Source organism: Thamnophis sirtalis, unplaced genomic scaffold (assembly GCF_051295495.1).
Source record: "Thamnophis sirtalis isolate CommonGarterSnake01/CBP01778 unplaced genomic scaffold, rThaSir2_p1.2 scaffold_11, whole genome shotgun sequence".
Classification (NCBI taxonomy): domain Eukaryota; kingdom Metazoa; phylum Chordata; class Lepidosauria; order Squamata; family Natricidae; genus Thamnophis; species Thamnophis sirtalis.
Genome location: NW_028261391.1, coordinates 21,771,608 through 21,777,688, shown reverse-complemented (window position 1 = coordinate 21,777,688; position 6,081 = coordinate 21,771,608). Strand labels below are relative to the sequence as shown.

Genomic DNA, 6,081 nt, shown 5'->3' with positions numbered 1-6,081 from the left:
CGTTTAAAGAAATTAAAACAGAAGAAAAAAAGACAAAAAATAATTAAGGTGGTTAAAGCCATAATTAACCATAAAATAGCTCAAAGCCTTATTAGATGTTATGGAAGCCACATGGCACGGAACATCAATAGCAAAAGAAAACGTGCAGTAGTTGGAACTTAACAAGCCTGGGTGAACAGATTCAACATGACTTGTTGCTCAAAATTTACAAGTCCTGGCATAAGGCAGGCATAACTAAACAGATTTGATTGGCAACACTAGGAGCTGTCTATCTGTGCTCAGTGGCCAATGTTCGTGTTCCTAAATGAGAAACAACTAATGCATTAGCAATTTCAAATAGTACATCTACAGGTAGTTCTTGCTTAGCAACCATTTATGATAGACAATCCACCCCCTACCCACCCACCCCCCGCCCCCAAAAAAGCTACCATATTTTTTGGAGTATAAGACCAAAAGCACCAAGCACCAAGATTTTGAAGAAGCAATTAAAAAAAAAAAAGTTTTTGCACTCTGCAGACCTTCCAAAAATGGCCCACTTTTTGCAAAAATGGGCCCGTTTTTTGTCAAAAAAGGGGGGGGGATGCAGAGCCTTTAAGAGGCTTGTAGAGTGCTCTTGGGAGCTGGGGCGGGGGAAACGAGCAAAGATCAGCCCATTTTTTGCTCATTTTTGCCCTCCCTAGCCCCAAGGAGAACTCTGGAAGCCTCCTAAAGGCTATGCACAGCCATTTTTGCAAAGGGCGCGGGGTTTCAGGAGGCCAAAAATGTTGTATTCAGTGTATAAGACGCACCCCGATTTTCACCCTCTTTTTTGAGGAAAAAAGGTGTATCTTATACTCCGAAAAATACGGTACTTATACCTGCACGTGAACATTGTTTCCAGAAAAAATGCCCATGGGGATATGTGGATTTATTTAATGACCATTGCATTTACTTAATGGCCAGGGCATTAAGAGCAATAGCAATAGCATTTAGGATTATATACCACTTCACATTGCTTTTACTGCCCTCTCTAAGCAGTTTAGTGTCAGTTGGTAGTTTATTGCTACCAACAATCTGGGTTCTAATTCTACCAACTTTAGAAGGGTGGAAGGCTGAGTCAACCTTGAGCCAATGAGAATCGAACTGCTGGCAGTCAGCAGAAGTAACCTGCAGTACTGCATTCTAACCACTGCGCCACCACTGCTCTTTAAGTAACAACCACCAAAAATGTTGAGTTGTTCATATGGGTGCCTCGACTTACAGCACTCATTACTTATAATGGAAATACTGAAGTCCATTACAGTCATAAGTCAAGAACGGCCTGTATGTCTTAAACTGAAAATCATCTTGTGACTTTAAAACAAAAAATGGAGGTCATTTTGATATATGACGATAATCTCAAGTTAGCCTGCAATGCTGCAGTGTTTAAAATGCAGTACTGCAGGCTAATTCTGCTGACTGCCAGCAGCTTAATTCTCACCGGCTCAAGGTTGAAATCCTTCCAAGGTGGATAAAATGAGGACCCAGATTGTTGGCAGCAATATGCTGACTCTGTAAACTGCTTAGAGAGTTCTGTAAAGAACTATGAAGTGGTATATGTCTAAGTGCTTTGGTTATTGCTATTGTTATTGCTAATCATATTTCTATATAATTTTTTATTATAATCCATTAACCCTTGCCAAACAGCATGTTAGTCTTTTTGGAAACCAAAATGGCGGCAGCCCATCAGGGGCAAGGGGAACCAGTTCGGGGGCGTGGCAGGCCTGGTTCACTGCCGGTTCTGTGACCCAGGCCTGACCCAGGCCAGGACTCTCTTTCAAGTCTCTTAACAGAAAATAGCATATTAATTTCCTCTGTTTTGCATAGCAGGGAAGGGAAAGTTTAATCTTCCTGGCAATGAATCAACTTTGTTGAGACTAATATTCATGTTGAGGTTTGCTGCCACTTCAAAACATTTCCTTGAATTGGTCTACCAGAATATAACAAACAGAATAGACTTTGAGAAAAAAGGATGTTCATAGTTCAATGAGATTCGTGTTCAAAAGATATGTGGTTCAAACCAGGGGTGGTTTGCTGCACTACATGCAAATGTGCTGTTCAATGTAAATTGTTCTGCGCACATGTGCAGAACAATTTACAGTGAACTGCGCACGCACAGTCACTAAAATCCAAAATGGCGGCGGCCAAGCAGCAGTGAGGGAATCGGTTCAGGGGCATCTCAGGCCTGGATCGCGCCAGTTCTGCAACCCAGGCCTGAATCCCACTACCGGTTCAGCCAAACCTGGCCGAACTGGCAGCAACCCACCTCTGGTTCAAATTTAAAATTAAACTATAGGGTTCAAATTTAAATATAAAGTCTGACTTAACAAACATAATATGTGTAAAATCTGCATAGAATCTAAGTCATGAATTTTCCATCTCATTTTTGCTCTATATATTTCTAATAAATGTCTTGTTATATGTCTTAAACATAAACTCATTTCGGCCTTCCAATATATTTTGTTTAACCAGCATCCTGATGATTTCATTTCATCATTTTAATGGATTGGACAGGAGGCCTATACACTAATTTCAATTTTAAAATGGGATACAACATATATGAAGCTGAAAAATTGCAGGTGTACATCTCTGAGAACCTATACCATAAAAATATTTGGTTTTAGTATTTGTTTATTCCACCACAACTAAAGCTGTTCATATTCTAATTTTTTTTAACAAGTAATCAGACAATTTTTTGTCAGCATATCATGTATAAGGAAGAAGTCATAGATATAAAAGTAAGTCAGGCAGCTGTAAGCTATACATGTTAAGTAAATATATCTGAAAATTATAAAGTTTTTTTTAATGAATTTTGATTATGTAAGCATGCTGGCTGGAGAATTCTGCAAGTTAAATCTATGTATCTTAAAGTTGCCAAGGTTGAGAAGCATTAGTGTAGAACATTACCCTTCAGAATTCTGTGTTTAAATGCATGGATGATAAAGTCATTGTCAGTTTCTACATTCAATAAGCGAGATCCTTTCATATGATAAACAGGAGACTGGCTTCTTGACATTTGAATATGCTTAGAATTTCCTGGATCATTCCAGAGATATTTTGGCCATTTTTTTTAATAGGCCTCCTTTGAGTTCTGCAATAAAGTAACGGAAAATTGTACAATTTAAGATAATACAAATATACATAAATTTATCAAATCATAGCATAAAATGTCTGAAGGTCCATATCTAATTATTTTCATCCTTCAAAATAATCAATTTCTGTTGAGTTTGCTTTCAGTATTGATTATTGTGCATTGCCAATATAAGTCTGAACTTCTAAAATATATTCCCGTAAAGCACTCATCAAGGCCTTAAAGTTTATCAATGAATACACTTTCAAATCATCATAAAATCACTTATTAAAGAACAGAACCCCAAAGAGATTTCATGGTAACCTTAATTAGTAATTAGTTGTTAAAACTAATTTATGTCTGCAGCTTTCTGATTGGATTTGCATTGCATATAGAAGTCTGAACTGTTAAAATATATATTTTGTATATCAATGAATAAACTTTCAAGTCATCACAAAACTCACTTATTAAGCAATAGAACCCCAAATAGATTTCATGGTACCCTTAATTACTAATTAGTTGTTAAAACTAATTTATTTTGGTTGAATGTGTTCCATGGCAATCTGTGGACCACTTGGTTAATATCCTGCTTCCCTATTATTTGTCTAATTAGATCCTTAAACAAAGTATTTCTTACAAGATGGGTTCTGTGCCTGTAAGCAACTCTGGTATGGTTCAGATACTTGTCTAACTTTTGCTAGGATGGATTCGATCCCCAAACTATAAATAGTTTATGCAGCTAACCCATCATTTTGGGGGTACACTGTATTGCAGTGATGGCTAACCTTTTCTGGATCGAGTGCCCAAAGTGCACCCCCCAACTCCCAAAATGCAATGCGCATGAGGCACCCATACATGCACCACGCCCTCACACATGCCTCCGTGCCCCCACCGCACACCCCGTGCCCCCGCACATATGTGGCAGAAACCCAAAGACCAGCCGGCTGGCAGGAGGCACACGCGCATGCGCAGCACAGCTGAACTGGGACAACGGCTCACGTGCCCACAGAGAGGGCACTGAGTGCCACCTCTGGCATGCACACCATAGGTTTGCCACCACGGCTATATTGTGTTAATGATGCAATCAATTATTCTGTATTAATTTGGTGATTGGTTCTATAAAAATAGGTTTGGAAAATATGAAAGATTAAAAGACCAGGCTGGATATACTCATTTATGTCGCTGGATCCTCTCTGCACAGTTAGATATGCTTCCCTATACTTTGCTGGCTTACTGAAGTTGAAAAGCCCTTCTTCCTGTGTTGAGAGAGAGTGATTGGCCCAAGGTCAGCCAGCTAGCTTCATGTCCAAGGCAGGATTAGAAGTCAATGTCTTTCGGTTTCTAGCCTGATTCCTTAACCACTGCATCAAACTAGCTCTCAAAAGCAAAATACCTGCCTACGAAAGGATTTGAGTAGACTATTTTAACTGACTGTCTTAGTTCAAAAGGAGGACATAACACAACCAAAGATAAAGGAATGAAGGAAGTCTAAACAGAAGAAGTTTCTTCGTTTCTTCTTGCAGCTGATGGTGAGTCCATTTGTAGGGGAGCGAAAGAAAATGTGTACATAAGGAGACAGGTAGACCTTGAGGTTTAAAAGATTAATGGCAGGAAAATTTTCAAGTATAAATTTAAAAATCAACAGATAGAAAAGAGTTGATGATTTGATTTTGGTTTAACACATTGGGGGAACCCAGTCATCACTGTAGATTTTGACGTAGGTAACATGTGTCTAAGAGATGGCAACTTGTAAGCGAATCTGTGAGTTGCTACTTCATACTTAGTAGCAGGCTACCTCTAAAAGAGCCCTTTTTCTGTTTTTCTGTGCTTAGCTTTTGAAGCTATCTACCCTAATTTTCCTTGGCATTAGTTTATGGTTTTCACAAAATTTATCTAATCCATGGGCAATAATATACAGTTTTCAACACCAAACAACGCAGCCCTGGTATATGTAAGAAATCCTACCTACCTTTTTCACTGGTCAGCTGATCAACAATAGGTTTGTGCTAGTTCTTACTATCATTAATGGCAGAGTCTGTAGAGACACTCAGTCATCAGGTCATGGTTGCCCCAAAGGTGCTTTTTCAGGAGGCAACTGGATTTTCTTGTTTTTTTTCTTTTGAAGATGTTTCGCTTCTGATCCAAGAAGATTCTTTAGCTCTGACAGGACAGTGGGGAATGGAAGGATTTATATTCCTTGCATACAGCTGGTAATCTGCATCCTTTTAGGTTGAAGCACTTGGAGATTAATCTGCGTCTTCAGGGTCACCTGAGGAGTGCTCCTGGTTCCTTTAGTCTGCAATTTTCCTCTTTCCTTTTCCTCCTAAAAAGCACCTTTGGGACATTAATGGCAGAGAATCAAGCAATCATGTTACTGTGCATGTGTACACTATGTGCCATCCAGTGGTGGGTTTCCATTTTTACTACCAGTTCACTTGTATGCGCGTGATGCTTCTGCACATGTTCAGAAGCATCCGGGCAGGTAGGCGGAGCCTCCCACCACTGCCCCTACCGGTTCGCCCGATATGGGCTGAATTGGGAGTAACCCACCTCTGGTGCCAACCTGTAATTGAGGCAGGATTCTGTGTAGATCTGTGTCTTTAATTATTGCCTGTAGATGTCCAAATAGATAACATGACTAACTTTGGGCCAGGCATCATGTCTATTCCACAGAAAAAGGTGAGTTACCGATCCTATTTCTGAAAGTAGAAATTTTTTGTTACCTAAAGCAAGAGTCCCAAATAATCCGTAAAACTTTTTGGAAGTTCAACAGAGTCTATAATGCTGGAGACAGTTATGCCAAAACCAGCCCTTTGGCATTGTGAATTGTTTTGACAGAGTTAAAGGAGGCATTGGACCTGTAGGTCTAGCACAAATTTCAACACCAGATCATTTTAGAATAACTTCAAGGTCTATTGAAGGAACACTCATAAGCTTGCATCTTGCATTCATTCTTTTAAAAAGAATGAATGTTTATTGCTAATGCCTTATAA

General features: G+C 39.3%; 1 long non-coding RNA gene across 1 annotated transcript; it reads right to left on the bottom strand.

Moving 5' to 3' along the window:
• Positions 1-2,728: 2,728 nt before the first annotated feature.
• On the bottom strand, positions 2,729-5,801 carry LOC148043554 (uncharacterized). Its single transcript, XR_015697995.1, has 3 exons — positions 5,639-5,801; positions 5,058-5,422; positions 2,729-3,109 (listed from the first exon to the last, which is right to left on the bottom strand). It is a non-coding gene; the product is annotated as an uncharacterized LOC148043554 (long non-coding RNA).
• Between the last annotated feature and the right edge of the window lie 280 nt (positions 5,802-6,081).